We start from the raw sequence: 18,509 nt of genomic DNA on the forward strand, positions 1-18,509 counted from the left end.
CTGTGTTAGTTTGCTGAAAAGGATGTTAGCAGCTTTATCCTTGTCCCTGCAAAGGACATGAACTCATCCTTTTTCTGGCTGCATAGTATTCCATGGTGTATATGTGCCACATTTTCTTTATCCAGTCTAACACTGATGAGTATTTGGGTTGGTTCCAAGTCATTGCTAGAGTGAGTAGTGCTGCAATAAACATACATGTGCATGTGTCTTTATAGTAGAATGATTTATAATCCTTTGGATAGATACCTAGTAATGGAATTGCTGGGTCAAATGGTATTTCTAGTTCTAGAGTCTTGAAGAATTGTCACACTGTCTTCCACAATGGATAAACTAATTTACACTCCTACCAACAGTGTAAAAGTGTTTTTTTTCCTCCACATCCTCTCCAGCATCTGTTGTTTGATCTTTGTTGGTTTAAAGTCTGTTTTATCAGAAACTAGGATTGTAACCTCTGCATATTTTTTTTTTTGATTTTCATTTCATTGGTAAATATTCCTCTATCTCTTAATTTTGAGCCTGTGTGTGTCTTTGCATGTGTGATGGATCTCCTGAATACAGCACAGGGATGGGTCTTGACTCTTTATCCAATTTGCCAGTCTGTGCCTTTTACTTGGGGAATTTAGCCCATTTACATGTAAGGTTAATATTGTTACATGTGAATTTGATCCTATTATTAGTCTGCTGAAGCTGTGCCCACAGCTGCCCCTTCCTCCAGTTGCTCTATCCCAGGGAGAGTTTTATCTATAAGGCCCTGACTGAGGCTTCTGCCTTTCTTTCATAGATGCCCTGCCTAGAGAGGAGAAACCTAGAGAGGCAGTCTGGCTACAGTGCCTTTGCTGAGCTGTGGTGGGCTACACCCAGTCAGAACTTAGTGGTGGCTTTGTTTACACCGTGAGGGGATAACTGCCTACTCAAGCCTTATTAATGGCAGATACTCCTCCCCCCACTAAGCTTGAGTGTCCCAGGTCAACTTTAGACCACTGGGCTGGCAGTGAGAATTTCAAGCCAGTGGATCCTACCTTGCTTGGCTCCGTGGGGTGGGATCCACTGAGCTAGACCACTTGGCTCTGTGGCTTCAGCTCCCTTTCCAGAGGAATGTAGGGTTTTGTCTCGCTGGTGCTCCACAGGCACTACGGTAGCATGAAAACAAAAACTCCTGCAGCTAGCTTGGTGTCTGCCCAAGTGGCTGCTCAGTTTTCTGTTGAAACCCAGGGCCCTGGTGGTGTAGGCACCTGAGGGACTCTCCTGTTGTGGGTTGCAAAGACCATGGGAAAAGTCTATTATCTGGGCTGGATAGCATTTTTTGTCACTCATGGCTTCCCTTGGCTAGGGGGAGGGAGTTCCCCAACCCTTAGCATTTCCTAGGTGAGGTAATGCCCCACCCTGCCTTTGCTGTCCCTCCGTGGGCTGCACCCAATGTGTAACCAGTCCCAAGGAGTTGAACTGGGTACTTCAGTAGCAAATGCAGAAATTACTCACCTTCTGAGTTGTTCTCACTTGGAGCTATAGACCAGAGCTGTTCCTGTTCAGCCATCTTGCCTTTAAGTCCCCTCCACTTCCGAATTTTGTTGAAAGGTATAGATATTTGGGGGTAGAAGGCCACAGCATATTTTTAAAGTGATTGATCTTATACATTTTTGTGTGGCATTTATGTTTTTCATAAAATATATCTTCTATTTGTATTACATTTGACATCTAGATTTATAAGATAGATCAGAAGAGGTGCTGAAAAGTGAATTACTAACCAGATCTGAGGAAGCTCAGAAAATCTTTGCTGATAATACTAAAAGATTTCATCAATATTTTAAAGTGGATGGCAGAATTGATTATTACAAAAGCCCTGTATAGACAGTCATTTGACAATAATAACTGTTAATAGACAATATTTTAAAACTTGCTTAAGGATAAGCCATTTTACTACAATAAAATAAATTCATAACATTTTATATTTATTCCTATATTAAGATGCTCATATACCAGTTACTTGGTTATATAAGCTATAATGGACAAAGAAAGCATGAATTCCCCAGGTCATCACAAAAGCATACCTAAGGGTAAATTAAAACCAGTAAAGTAATCTCTAGCAGGTAGCTTTGCATACCTTATAGAAAAGAGTCAGAAATTAGTAAAAATAAGATAAATTTTAAAAAGTCGTTATTTTTATAATTAAACCTTTTTTCATACTTAACAGTATTGTGGAAAATGTAAGAAAATTACCCAGCATATTATTCTGGGAAGCCAACATTAGGTTAACATTCAAAAATCAATCTGTAATTTAACTGTGCCAACAGAATAAAAAAGAAAAATACCATATGATCATCATAATAGATGCAGAAAAGGTATTTGATAAAATTCAACACCTTTCCATACTAAACATTTTTAGCAAACAAGGAATGTCTTTAATTTGATAAAAGATAGTAGCAGCAACCTATAGCAAACCTCCTTTTTAATGGTTCAATATGGAAAACTTTCTGTGAGGAAATTGAGATCATGCCACCATCACCAATTCTATTCAACATTGTCCTGGAGCTCTTGGCCAGTACAATGAAGCTACATAAATAAATAGCAATGTATTGGAGGAAAAGAAAAAATACATTATAATTTGTTTAAAATATACTTGGGTAACTAGTAAAAATTAACTAGTACATTCAGCAGTGTTTCTGGATGTAAGATTAACAGAAACATCAAACATTTCTAAATATAAGCAAACTTTAGGAAATAAAAATTTTATAATGATAACTTTTAAAATAGCTATAAAATACATCAAATATCTAGGAATAAATTTAATACAGTATATTCAGGATATCTACAAATAGAGCTAGGAGGCATAAGGGAAGTTAAAGAAGACTAAATAAATGAATAATGATACCATGTTCATGGACTGGATAATCTAGTGTTGTATATCCCATATACCCTAACTGATGTATGTAGTCAATTGAATTCCAATCAAAATTCCATCATTTTTTAGTGGAAATTGACAAGCTGAATCTAAATATGTGTGAAAAGCAAAAGACCAAGAATAGCAATGAAAATCTTAGAAAAGAACAAAGTGAGGAATTTCACATTACTAAATATCTAGATTTTAAATCATCAGTAATTAAGACAGTGGAGCGATGAAGTAAAGATAAACAAAGCAACACACAGCATCCAGATATACTCACTAGATTTATGACAGAGTTCCTCTCTAGTGCAATTAGGGAAAGGTGTTCTTTTTCAATAAGTGGTTCTAGGTCAACTGAATATTCATATGAAAAAAATGTGTATCTCAATCACTACCTGAGGTGAAAAAAAAATTAGCATCTCTGTGGATTGTAGATCTAAATTTAAAGGTAAAAAAAAATATCTTCTAAAAGATAACAGAGACTGTCTCTGTGATTTTGAGAAATATAAATATTTCTCAAATAGGCTGCCAAAAACATTTGCCAGGAAAGTAAAAGACTTCTAGAGTGGACTTTATTAAAATGGATTGCTTCTATTTATTAAAAATGGCCAGTAAGAAAGAGAAAGAATAAGCATCCCAGTGGAAGATTCTGTTGGGAATACATATTAATGAGAAAGGCAGTGCTCCTTTCCTGAACACCTGTGTTCAGGAATAAAAACATAACTTCTTTAAATCAAGAAAAGTACAGACTTAACTTTAAAATTTATTTTAAATGGGCAAAAATATTGAACAAAGTAATATATTCAAATGTCCAATATGCATAGACAGCATTGCTCAGCATCAGTCATCAGAGAAATTATTAAAACCAAAATGAGATTATATTAAAAATGAAACAGAATAAATTAACTTAAAAATAAAAGTTAAAAATTTAAGGCCGGGCACAGTGGCTCACACCTATAATCCCAGGACTTTGGGAGGTTGAGGCCGGTGGCTCACAAAATCAGGAGTTCGATACCAGCCTGACCAACATGGTGAAACCCTGTCTCTACTAAATATACAAAAATTAGCTGGGCTTGGCGGTAGGTGCCTGTGATCCCCACTACTCGGGAGGCTGAGGCAGAAGAATAATTTAAACCTGGGAGGTGGAGGTTGCAGTGATCCAAGACAGGGCCACTGCACTCCAGCCTGGGGGACACAGTGAGGATCTGTCTCAAAAAAAAAAAAAAAAAGAAAATTCTTGATAAGGATGTTGAGCAAGTGGAAATCTTATATTCAGGTAGTCATTATGTAAAATGAGCTAGCCACTTGGAAAGACTGTTGGGCAGTATTTACTGAAGCTGAAAATCCACAAACTCTATGAAATTCTGAACATTCAGAAACCCTGTGACATCCTATCATAAACATATACTTAACAGAAATGAAAAGCTATGTGCACCAAATCATATGTACAAGAATGTTCACGACAGCAGCCTAAAACCTAGTTTAACCAAATAGTCATGGAATAGTCACATAAAGTAATGCTATACAATAAGGTAAGTGAAGGCACTATTACTGCTTACAGCATCGTGGGTGAATTTCACAAACATAATATTGAGCAAAAGAATAAACATAAAACACTAAGCACAGTATAAACCTGTTTCCATGAAGCACAAAGCCAGGTAGAGCAAAGAGATAGCCAAAGAAGGCAGCCCACTGGGTACTTTTTGGGAATAGTGTAACAACTTGGAGCAGACAGAAAGGAGGTTACTGTGTTAGTGGATTGTCCAATTTATTCGTCTGAGTGGTGAATGCATGAGTATGCTTGTTTTGTGAAAATTCCTCAAGCTATATCTATATTCTTTCCTTACCTTATGGTGTGTAGGATAGACTTCGATAAAAAGTTTATTCAATTATAAAATTAAAAAATTATACATATTTGCCATTTCTATAATGAAGAAGTCACTGAATATCATTTACTTAAAATATCTCAAAGGAAATGTATATTTCAAACCAGAGAGTTGGTATCTCTGGCTATACAGTGGATTCGTGGGCAGTGTTATGTGAATTACTTGATAGAGTAGCAGAATCTTTCGTTGGTATATCCTAAAGTAATTTCTCTGGTGCCAGAAACAATTTTTCTCCTTGTTCACAGATGCTGAAATAGAATTATAAATGGCATAAGTAAATTACTAATCACCACAGTCAGTGGAATAAGGAAGAGGAGACAGAAGCACTAAAATCCTATAGGCATTTTGTATTCAGCCAGAATCTCTGTCAGTGGGTTCTTTCTTCAGTTTAATTGGCATTCAATTATATTTTTAAAGGCATGATTTTAAAGAAAACAGTGGATACTAGGTAATTCCCCCAAATATGAGGCCAATGTTCCATAGACCAATGTGTAATCATTTTGTAGTATGTCAATTGATGCTTTTTGACCTGCTTCTGGCTTTGAACTTCAGAATATAATTATGTAATATCACATTACAGAGAGCACTACAAAAAGGGCCCTTTTCATTGAGTGCCATTGTACTCAGTGTTCTGTTGGCTGTTTTGTGCTGTGCACTTTATGTAGTTTTAATTGTTATTGTTTATGATGATGATGTTTTAATTGTTGATGTAACACCGTGAGCATCTTGGTGAAGGCTTTATAATAATTAAAAATATTATTATAATAGTTCCTAGAAAGTAAAGAAATAAACAGGTTCCTTAGAGCAGAGTTCTTGTGGCAACTGATTGCTCCAAAAATCAACATATTTCCTCTGGGGCTGTAGGAGGTAAGAAGAAAAAGCACAGCTCTTTGCCACCCCCAGCCCTCCCTGCTGCTCCCACTGTTTTTGTGACTAACAAGGTTTACTTTTTCATTTTTTAATTCAGTTTGATCACTCACAGTGTCAGCTCTGATATCCCCACAGTCTCAATGGCATTATCGCACCCTGAGAAATACACAGAATCTACAGTACACATGCACATTGTCAGCGGTAACATTTCTTTTTGATGGGTATGTTAGCTTTTTGCAGTGTCCGCTGCTACTTCGTACTACAAAAATTAAAATTTATTAATTACTTGTTATTTAGTGGAGGAAGAAGAGTTTCAAAAAGTTGAATACTTTGTGCATTGGGGTTTGTTTTTTATCTTTTATTTTAATGTCATAATAGTTTTAATAGCTGTAAGAGTGATTCTAATGGACATTTTCTATCTTTGAGAAGAAATAGTTCGTTAATGCTTTTGTGCATGTACTGTGTGTGTGTGTGTGTGTGTGTGTGTGTGTATACTAGAAAATAGTGGTTATCCTGCAGGGAGGGATGATAGATGATTATATCCTTTCAAATGCCTTTGTTCGGTTTCTACAAAAGTACATGCGTTATTTAATTTCTAAAACATTATTAGACCATGTTAGTCAGATAATTCTTATCTTCCTTCTATTATTAAATAAATGGCTATGCACTCGGTATCATCATTTATAGATCAAAACTCTTATTTTTAAAATTGGATTTTATAATGTCCACAGTAAAGACAAGCTTCATCTACTTTTTTTTTTTTAACTGACTTTATTTCTTATAGGAAGTAGAGTATGAACTATTCCAACTGATTGGTTTTCATAGGCTGCATGAAGGTGAGAGTTTGAAAGAGAATTTTATGCTTTTTAGAGATTTAATGCTATAAATAATCACATCAGTCATAATTAGAGAGTCCTATGAATCTGCCAACAAATGTTGTTACTAGTGTTTGCATGCCTGACAACTAAAAATGACCTAATTCTATTAATGATTGCTTTGAAACCAAAAAGTATCACAGAATGGAGCTTGCAGATCTGGAACATGAAAATTATCAAAAACGTTTTTATAGAAAACAGTATCAATTAATGCTATAGAGCTACAATTTTACAATGAATTTGTTTGGAGTGTTAAAGATGAGGGATGACGGTGTCAAGTTGTGTTTCACTGAGAATACTGAATATATAATTCTTATTTTATATCAACTAAAACATTTTAAAGTATCCTCCTTAAAAGAGTAACTTTCAAGGAGAATGGAATACAAAAATTAATCTTTTCAACATAAGTCTAGCATTGCTAAAAATTATGAAATGTGTAAACATAATTGATTCTCTTCTGAAGTGAGCACAGCCACTAACTTTCCGTTCGTAAGTGACTTTACTAGAATCTGACAGGGAGGTGAAACACAAAGAAGAAAACTGGGATTTCCAGAAAAGATGCTAGGAAACAAATGTTTTTCTTCACTTTCCAATTTGAGATCAACATTTGCAAGCTATAAATTTATTTTTTGCTTCTGGATGTGGAGGAGGGTAAAGTTTTGGAATGCTCACTGAATATCCTTGTTTGTCCTTAATGTTATATATTCAAAGTTTTAATTTAATGATACATATTTTAGCTGCACACAATATTCTTTTAATGGTACTCCAAGAATTCTTGGGCTGTAGAAAAGACTATTTTCTTTCTCCTGAGGTAGAGTTGACCATTTCCTTTTTCTTCTGCTGAATCTTTTTGACAGTGTATATCACATTTTGTACACATGCTGGTTTACACGTTATCTCTCTCTACCAGATTGTAATGTGAATAAGCCATGTCTTCATAGCCCTGGGTCATTCACATTGCTTCACCATCAATGTGTTTTCAATAAGTGATTTTTAAATTATTAAATGGATGAACAAATGCTTCTGTAAACCACGCCTCATTGACCCAGAGATGTGTACATAACACCTTAGCATTAATTTAGGAAGCTATTTTAGAAGACTATTCAAGAACGAAGTATAACCAATTACTTCTGGGTAGTTGGAATGCAACTCAGAAAGCAATCCGGTGGAAGCAATCAGAAGTTACTGAGAGCATTAGCACAGCATCAGTTGCAAATTAATGAGCCACTATACCTTTCGGCTTTGAGAGTATCGAATTAGGAGTAATCATTCTTAGAGTCACAGAGGTTTAACAAAAGCAGAATCTACAAAACTGAACAATGGCTGTCAGAAACACTAAGACTTCTATTAAATTATTTATCAGCACAAATATAAGGAACTGTCCAGCATATTATGGGTTATGATTAGTCATAGAAAATGACTATATGGTGGATACAAAAGAACTGGGAAATTTACATGAGAAGAGTCTCTTGAGAGAACCAAGCATTTCTTAGAGCTGAGAGTTTTATCAACTCCACAGGGCTAAGGTGCTAGAGTTAACATAAGAACTTCACTACATCCATGTTTTTCACTGGAGCCCCAACTAATCATATTTTTGTTTTGGAACTTTGATGTATGGCACAGAGAAGTTTTTAAAACTTCACTACACCCATATTTTCCATTAGAGATCCAACTAATTATACTTTTGTTTTGGAGCTTTGGTATAACACGCAGAGAGGTTTTTAAAGTGAAATTGAAGACATGATTTTAATATTTCTCTTTTCTATACTAAGCCAATTATTTCTTTCAAAACTTCACATGATCATTAAAGGAACAACTCATTAGTGTAGTGGTTTGTAGGAGAGGAGTCAGAAATAATCACTGTGCTCTCTGGAAGGAGAGTTGGAACCTATCACTGTGGGCACAGGATCAAGGCTGCTGTGCATCAACCCTTAATGGGTGTTTTGGGTACACAGTGGTAGGATTGGGACTGATGGTTCAGGCCATTTGGACATCTGCCTCTGCCTTACAGTATTGCTTGTTTGGCATAGCTGCCAGAGCTGACACATAGTTTCCAAGTTTGCATCTGGGCACAGACAGGACTCTGCTTCTTATTTTAATGTTCTGTCTCTCTTTCTATGCTGCTTTGGTTAAAGTCTTTAAGTTTTGCAACTTACTTACTTGCTTTACTGCCTGATGTTGACATAGATGAATTTGAGGAGTGAACCCAACTCCTAAGTCTCCACTGCCCTCTTTAAATTCTCTCACAGTTTTCTTATAACAAATTGTGCAACATGCATATACAGAATGATGAAAACAGTGGGAAAGAGGAGAAATTACACAGATCAGACAGATGAAACCCAGTCTATTTCCAGTTCTCTGAAGTTGTGTATCTGTTTCATTCTCATTTTGGAAACTATTCCTATATTTCATTTCATGTTTGTACTTTGGCAAGCAACAAATTCAGCTGCAGATACTTGTTCCTTTGACTTTAATAAGAATGAACCCCAAATTTCTATTCAAGTGATAGCAGAATTTCCAAATATAGGAATTGAAGTCAGTTATGAAGACACAAAGTTATAATGAAATGAATGAAGAATAAAATCTAGTGAGGCAGGAAAAAAGGATGGAAAAAAACCTTACAGAATTAATTAAATAAAAATTCAAGGTATATGATAAAGTGATAATAAGTGACGTTAGTATAGTCATTATAAGTTAGGTGACATTTCGTCTCATCTCGGTTAAGACTTCACAGGTTCAGTTTATTCTAGTCATTATGGTGAGCTGATTAAAAGTTCTGACATGCTATTCATCATTAATCCATCTCAATATATTATTAAAACAGTAAAATGAGTTTTCCCCCAGGCAAACTGAATAAAACAAACTTCAACAACTTTATGCTGTGTCCGTACAACACAGAATAAAACGGAAATTTCTCACTCGTCACTGATTTTGATCAATGTGCTTGACTAAACGAGAGAGCTGGAACCACGTTTTCACTTCGTGACTTGCAGGAGCCTGCATAGTTGTCATATTGATCTGATCAGAACGTAGATGTATCATTTGGGGGTTGAATTTAGCCCAATTGTATATTTCAAAGGGATTTCAGTCTTTTAAAATTAGTTGTCTTTCGTTCAGTTTTTATTAAATCACATTGGCCCATGAAATACTACAACAAAGAAAAAATATGTTTGGATTAAAGGAATATAAAGAAATAAATATGACTAAGAGTTTCTTAGATTGATATTCAGAAAGATAGGGAAGAATTAGAAAGAGCCTTTGGGGAATTTATTTTCTAAACTTGCATCACTTGCTTATTCATGAGACATGGATTACCATCCTAGGTACCTTTCAGATACATAGAGAGTAAGAGTTGGCTTACATTATAATGGGAAGGAATGTTGTATGTTTTATATGGCAACATAGGATAAAATGGGAATAGATAGTAGGACACTTAGCTTAGACTTGGGATACAGAGGTCTCCCAATAAAGTTGATAACAATAGTGATCATTTTCTGAATACTCAGCATGTACTAGGTACTGTATTAAGCTCTTCATATGCATTAACTCATTTATTCTCTAACAAAATTTTGAGAGGTAGTGTCAGTATTCTCATTGTACATATGAGTAAACAGGTTTTCAAAGACCTTTCCCCAAAGCTGCTTACTGGAAAATATATTTGAATTTAGGTCTGATTGATTCTATAGCTGAAAGCTCTTAACTTCTAGGCTTTATGTTAAGGTAAGTATTGAAGGATAACCTTAGGAACTGCATGTCTAAGTGTATAACAGGGGTGCTCAAATGAGCACATAAAGAAGTTGAGACAAGGATGTTTACAGAACCAATATTTATTCAGCAAAACTTGTAATAAACTAATTGTCCATTAATAAGGTAATATTTTTAAAAATTAGGAATCTATAAAGGAGTTGTAAAATATTATAGTGAAGAATCCAACTACCTGGATTCAAAACTCAGCTCTTCTGTTTCCTTACAGTATGACCTTGAGAATGTAGCTATACTTCTCCGTGACTTTATTTTCTATCTGTTAATTAGAAATCCTAATGTATATCTAACCATTTATGAGAATTGAATGAAACAGTCCAGGTAAAATACAAAATGCCTTGTGTATAAAAAAAGTTAAATAACTCTTAGCTATTATTATGCAATAGATCTTGTGCATAGTTAAAAGAAGTTAGGTTCTCGCAATGAAAAACTCTCCAGGACATATTTCTGAGTGTAGGCAAAGAAGTTGCAGATAATTGACATGACATAGTATTTATGAAACTGCGTGCTTTCAAAGAGACATTTCGCATATATAAACACATATAAAAAAGAACACCTGATGGTCTTTTTTTTTTTTTTTTTTTTTCTTGGTCACTCAAATAGCCCATCAAAGCATCAACACAGCTATCATAATTATGGTGGTCTTTACTAATTGTGTTTATGCATGATTGTCAGGGAAAAAAGCGACGGGTTAGAGAGGAGGGAGGAACATCTGTTAAAGTTATATTTTTAGTTTGCTTTGACACAAACATGTACACATATGAATATGTGTATGCCTTTCTAAAACTGGGGAAAGGCCTAGTTCCGTTGTCCCATTGAGAGCAAAAATACATTCTGGAAAGACTTCAAACATGTTCCTGCCAAATATGGCTTTCATCTTATTTTCAAACAAATATTGATGTCTTGCTAGCAGGATTCTGTAAAAGCATAATGAAAGATAAATGTTTTTCTGTCACTAAAGTGTTGTGCCTCTTTTGGAGATATTGAGATTTTATTAATTTCCCAGGAACTTTATGGTATTATAATGGCTATTTTTGAGTAATCGAACTGTTTCTTAAATCCTATCATCTCTAAGGGTATAATTGCTACCATCATTTGCTTTTTGACCAAGTGTATTTTCTGTATTACTCTTTGTAGATATTAAAGCTTTGCCACGTTCCTATTATTCCTGGAGGAGGATGTGGCTGGCCTAGTACTTTCAATCTTCACATTCTTTCTCAAGACATGCCAATCATTTTGCTCATACAACTGAGGCAATCTCAGCTAGGTCTGTGAAAAGCACAAACTCTGCAGAAGTGTGGGAAATGACTAAGTTTCTGGAATGTCATGAGAAAGAAAGATTGTGGTGCAAGTGAGGGGAAGGTGGGGGAAGAAATCCTGGCATCATTTAAATTTTTAGAGATTCAAGCAAATGAACATGTGTCTCTTGATGCTAAATCCATCACTTTTTGGGTAAGGAATAAGCATTCTCCTTTCAATTATATTCAAGCTATTTTGAGATTTTAAATATTATTCATATTGGTAGAGAATGTACACATGTATGCATATACACATACATGAATAAATGGATGTGTCCTATCTATCTGTCCATCCATTGATGTAATTTATTTATTAACAAGAATGACAAGCACAGCTTTTTTTTTAAAGCCAAGAATATATTCTTTTTAATTTTTAAATTTGCCTTTTTTCTACAGGACATTAACTCTTTTTGTCAAGTGTACTTTATAACCAGAAATTTTGCAGCTTTTCTACAGAGTAGAGTGGTTAGAACATTTCATTACTCATTTGAGATGTTCTTAATTATTTTGGATTCTTGGTAACAAAAGAAAGAAATATCTCATTTTATATATTTTTAACATAATTAGTAAAATAAATCTTAACAGATTTTGCAATTTATAAAGATCTTTCACATTTATTTTGCATTTTTCTCTTTATACAAAAACTATAAAATAGGTCAATTGCTTTTTATATTATTAGAGACGATTATCTTTTCTAGGATAAACGTTTAAAATTAGATGTTATTTTTTCTCAATATTCTATTTCTGATAAATCAAGAGAAGTTTTAAAATTACATTGTTGCTTTCCACACAATGATAAGTTCCACACTCCACCCTGAGTGGAGAGGCCTTTTCAGTTTACATAAACCCACAAAAAAGCACTGGCTTTAGAACCCTTTGTATTTTTCCCTCACTGGCTGTGGACTTTTGCAGATTGATTTGACAACATTATGTTCTATTTAAAAGTATTTTTTTCAGTTATAAATATTTCAATCATCTTCTGGAATCTGTTTTAAAATAACACCCATTTTTGTAATTTTATAAGTCTAACACGCAAATATTTCTTTTTAAAAAACTTAGAAATTATAGAATAGTATATGCAAAAAAATGAGTGAGTCAGAATTCTACTACCCAGAATTTCTAAAAAACTAACATTTTGGTTTATATATTTGCAGACTTGAATATATAATTCAAACAGAACATATAGTTAAAAACACAGAGGCTATATTGTTTCAATTAATAATATGTTATTACTACTTTAAAGATAATTGGATTCACTTTAAAATATGATTTTAAAACTGCATAGTGTTTCTGGTATGCTGGTAACAAAGTTATTTTATTAACCCTATTCTTCATCATTTATATGGCCTCCTGATTTCACTTTTAAAATTAGTGCTGTAATAAACATCCTTACGTAGAGATGGTCCCTGGCCTACAACAGTTGAATTTATGATTTCTTTGACTTTATATGGCTTATCGGGTTGGGACATCATGCTATGACAAGTTCAGGAGCATCTGTATTCATTTTTTCCCACTTGTTCGATGTGTTTTTTTCTGCAGGATAAAGTCCTAAAAATGCTATTGCTGAAATAAAGACTTAAATCCTCAAAAGGCACTTTCAGCATATGGCCACATTATTTTTCCAGAAAGATTCTACCAATTTACACTATCACCAGCAGGTTTTAAGTAACCATCTCCCCTTACTCACACACACACTGGTATCATTATATTTTTAAAATCTTGAACAATGTTTAAGTGAATGATTGAATTATATATATACATTATATATTATATACAGTATAATGTATATATATAATTCAATCATTCACTTAAACATTGTTCAAGATTTTAAAAAATAACTAAATATATAAAATATTATATATTTTATAATATATAAAATCTCATATATATATGAGACAGGGTTTCACTCTGTTGCCCAGGCTGGAGTTCAGTGGTACATTCACAGCTCACTGCAGCCTCATCCCCCGGGCTCAAGTGATTCTCCCACTTCAGCCCCCAGAGTAACTGGAACTATAGGTGTGCACCGACATGCCTAGCTAAGTTTTGTGTTTTTTGTAGAGAGGGGGTTTCATCATGTTGCCCAGGCTGATCTCCATACAAGCAATCCTCCCAATTTGGCTTTCCAAAGTGCTGGAATTACAGGTGTGAGCCACCACGCCTGGCCCAAATAATTGCATTATATTGTTAATTTAATTATACTCTGATATCAACTGAGGTTGATTATATTTACTGTTAACTTTCTTCCAACTAAGGTAGTATTTTTCCTTATGTAAAAAAAGCTTTGGAAGGTGTATTGCCATACTATATATTTACTTTCTTTATTTTCAGCCTTTGCTTTTAGAACATAAGCTCTTTTTTTTGATATGATTATTGCTCTGTCAATAACCCCTAAAACAGTACCTAATACAAGGTAGACTTTCACACTATCTTTGTTGAATGCAAGAATAACTTTGTACTTTTTTTGGCATGTGAATTAACTACTCCTCTTTATTCATTTTCTTTTGGTGAAATATTTTCACATATCTTCATGAGATATTGATTTGTAAGAACTAATCATGTATTAAGGTTGTTATCTGCCCTATATGTTACCTTTTTGTTGTATTTATCAGTAAATTTAATTTAACATTAATTTTTTTTTTTTTTTTTTTTGGAGAGAAGATCTCACTCTGTCGCTAAGGCTGGAGTGCAATGGTGCAATTGTGGCTCACTGCTGCCTCAAAGTCCTGACCTCCAGCCATCCTCACAACTCAGCCTGACAAATAGCTGGGACTGAAGGCATCCACCACCATACCTGGCTTACTTTAACTTTTAAAAAGTCATAAATTTTTTTCTTTTTATTTGTATGTTGAAATATAGTTTTATTTTTCTTTTTGATATTTTCTTTTTTAATGTTGAAAAATGCCTTTCTTATACTAATGTGAGATTTAATTATGCCTTCTTCTAGTTATCTTAGAGTTAGACTCATTCTATTTGGCATTTTTGTTGGTATAAATTTCGAAGTATGTATTTATAAGGGAGGAAGAAGCTGAATTTCACAAAAAGGTGGCAGTTTACATTAAGGCATAGGAAAAATTGATAAGGCTTGAGGAAATGCATTAATTATGGTAGCTAGGATTTTCAGAAATTTGGAGAAATGTGATTGATGTCCTGAGTAGATAAACAAATATTGAAGAATAGGAAGTACCTGTTCTAACTTTTCAGAAAAAAGTTACCCTGTTGAAAAAAAGCACTTTTTACATTGAAATGATAACATCATGTGACTTATTTTCGATGTGAAGTGGAAGGTGAAAAAATCTTCTGAAAGTAAAGATTTGGATCTGAGGAACAAAGATAATTGCACTAGACTTATAGGTTGAGAAGTCCAGAAGTGAATACCTCCCCAGTGCTAAAGAAATTTCACAACAGTGACAGAATAGGAGAGAAACAGGAAAAAAAAAAGAAGTACAGCAATAATCCTTAAGATTGCCTGATGTTGTAGTTTTTTATTAAATAGGTCCAATGAAAATTTGATGAAAACTAAGAATCCTCCATTAAGAGATAAATGCATATTCATACTATTTGCAAACAATTTTTAGCAAATGAGCTGATTCTCCTACACTAAGTAAAGACTACTAATCTATGGAATATATAAAACTTTTTCTCTAAATTTGTTCTCAACATGCAGGAAACTTATATCTAAATAGAAAAATGGAAGATTTTAAAAATAAAGAATACGGCAAGTATAAATGGAAGGGCTTGTTCACTTTCTCTGGTTGTTACTTCATTATTTTTTTCTTCCACTCCTCAGACTGTTCTTTGGGTATGTGATGGTTATTCTTATATCTCAACTAATTGACACATGGGGTGCCTGGGTTAAATATTATTTCTGGGTATGTCTGTAAGAGTGTTTCAAGAAGGGATTCGAATTTGAATCAGTGGACTGAGTAGAGCAAATGACCCTTCCCAATGCGCATAGGCATCATCCAAATCCACTGAGAGCTGCCATAGTGAAAAACGGCAAAGGAAGGAGGAATTCTTGAACTGGAACCTCAGTCTTCTGCCCTCAACTGGGACTTGCTTAGCCTTTCACCTTTTAGTTCTCAGAACTCTACCATTGGCTATTCTAAATCTCTAGCTTACAGAAAGCAGATTATGGGACTTCCCAGCCTCCATAATCATGTAAGTCAATTTCTTATAACAAATCATATATTGGAAAAATCACTAATAGAATATACAGCACACCCTTGAAAAACATGTGGATTAGGGGTGCCAAGCCTCCTGTCCAGTAAAATAGCCATGTATGATTTTTGACTCTCCTAAAACTTTACTGCTGACAGCCTATTGTTGACTAAAAGCCTTACTGATAACATAAAGTCAGTTGACACATATTTGGTATATATATTATATACTGTATTCTTATGATAGAGTAAGCTAGAGAAAAAATGTTATTAAAATTATAGAAAAATCTATTATTCATTATGTAGAAATGGATCATCACAAATGTCTTTATTCTCATTACCTTCATGTTGAGTATGTTGAGGAGGAGGAGGAAGAGTGGGGATTGGTCTTGCATTCTTGGGGTGGCAGAGGTGGAGGGTGTGAAAAGGGAAGCAGGAGATGCAGACATACTTGGTGTAACTTTACAGAAATGCATTATAAGTTCTGTATGAATTTGTGCTTTTTCATTTCCTTAAAATATTTCTACACAATACCAATCTTTGTTTTACCATTTGCTTTAGTTTCAGTGCCTGAGTCATAGATGCATCCATGTTATAAAATAAGTCAAAAGCAGTCCTGGATAAACAGAACATTTCTGCGAGATTGTCAATGTCAATTTATTTTCTGGCACTGCATCTTGTATGTCTTCTTCCTTACCCTGGACACTGATTTGAAAGCACTCATCCATATCAAGTCATCTTCTGTTAATTCCTCTGGTGTGGCGTCCATTAGCTCTTGAGTTTTTCCGAGATTCATATCTGGAAACCCTCAGTCCCTATCTTTGTTTTTTCTTGGTCATATCCACAATCTTTCATGATTTCCTTGATTGTCTCTGTTGTAAATCCTGTGAAGTCACAAACAATATCTGGACACTGTTTTCACCAACAGAATTTATTATTTTTGACTTGATGACTTAATGGGTTTTGTAGCTTTTTCCAAAACAATGATGGCATCTTCAATGTTGTAAGTCTTCCAGATTTTCATGATGTTCTCTCTATTGGGGTTTTCTTTCATAGTGTTAGTAATCCTTTCCATAGATTACTGTGTGTAATGAGCCTTAAAGGCCCATATGATCCCCTTATTTTGAAGCTGAATTAGAGATGTTGTATTTGAGGGCAAGTAGCCCACTCTGATGCTCTTAGTGTTTAGCTCAGGAGGTCTGGGTGGCCAGGGACATTGTCCAATGTCAGAAGAACTTTAAAGGCAGTCTGTTATTGGTAAGGTATGTTCTGACTTCAGGGACAAAACATCAATGACACCAATCCAGAAAAAGGATTCTCATTGTCCAGGCTTTTTTGTACAACTAAGAGAATGGGAGCTAGTGTTTCTCTTTTTCCCCCAAGGCCTGAGTTTAGCAGCTTTATAGGTAAGGGCAGTCCTGATCATAAACTCAACTGCACTGGCACAAAACAGTAGAGTTACCCCGCCCTTTCTGGCCTAAAATCTTGGTGCTCATTTCTCTTTATTAATAAAAATATTTATTCATCTGCATTGACAACCTGTTCAATAACATATTCTTTCTCCTCAATGATTTTCTTAATGGCATCTGGGAAATCATTTTCTGCCTTTTGGTTAGCAAAGAAACTGCTTTTCCTGTTATCCTAAATTCAAACCAAATCTTTTTCTAAAATTATTAAACCATCCTTTGCTGACACTAAATTCTTCAGCTTTCAATCCTTCACTTTCCCTTAGGACCTCCCCTTTTCTTGACTTATGTAAGAATCCACAGGTATGCCTTCCTTATAGAAATTCTCTACCCGTATTAAAGCTGCATTTTCAATACAAGATAAAAAGGTATTTTGCAGAAAGTGCAAGGCTTTTGTGCCTTCTCACATAGCTGTACTGATGGCAACATGAATTTCCTTTTCTTTTTTACACTGCCTTTTAAACTGAATTCATTTATCTTGAAATGGCAGGCAACCAGAGCTGCAGACCTAAATCTATAGCACATACCAAACAATTCAACTTTTTCTTATATTGCCATGACTTTTCTCTGCTTCTTGGGAGCACTACCAGAATCACTAGTGGTACTTCATATGGGCCCCATAGTGTTATTCCAGGCTTCCAGTGTTGCACTAAACATGAAAAATATGTGAGAATTATGAGAGATAATTTTTTTACTGTAACATGCAATTTACTGGAGAAAGGAATTGCTCACATGGAAATGTTTAGTGTCACCCAGCATTTTAAGCCTATACAACACTTTAATTAGCAAGAGGAGGTGGCAATAAAATTATTACAGTTGTATAGTATGGACAGTTAATGTTATGCAATTATGATTTAATACTGTCTCCTTACATTGGTTTACATTTCTTTCAACTGTGATTGGTACCATGTATGGTCTAGATATGTGCATAAGTTTTGAAAAATTTTAACTTTTTATAAAAAATTTGTATGTATTTTATGGTGGTAAATGATAAAGTAGTATCTACATATATTTTACACGTTCATGACATATCTAACCTTTTAAACTTCTCTTTTGACACTTGCAAGTCACACTGATGGTCTGGAAGTTTTTTTTTAATTGTTGCAAATCTCCAAAATTTTTCAGTATGCTGATTGAAAAAGCATCCATGCATTTGTGAACCTGCACAGTTCACACTCCATGTTATTCAATGGTATATGCATCTATCAATTCTGTTTCTCTGAAGAATTCTAAGACAGGGTACACCTTTTCTCTTCTTCTATATATCTGTACTTCTAATGGATGTAGGTATGTTCTTGGATTGGCAATTGTTTT

The sequence above is a fragment of the Cebus imitator genome, unplaced genomic scaffold (assembly GCF_001604975.1).
Source record: "Cebus imitator isolate Cc_AM_T3 unplaced genomic scaffold, Cebus_imitator-1.0 Scaffold44, whole genome shotgun sequence".
In the NCBI taxonomy this organism is placed as follows: Eukaryota; Metazoa; Chordata; class Mammalia; order Primates; family Cebidae; genus Cebus; species Cebus imitator.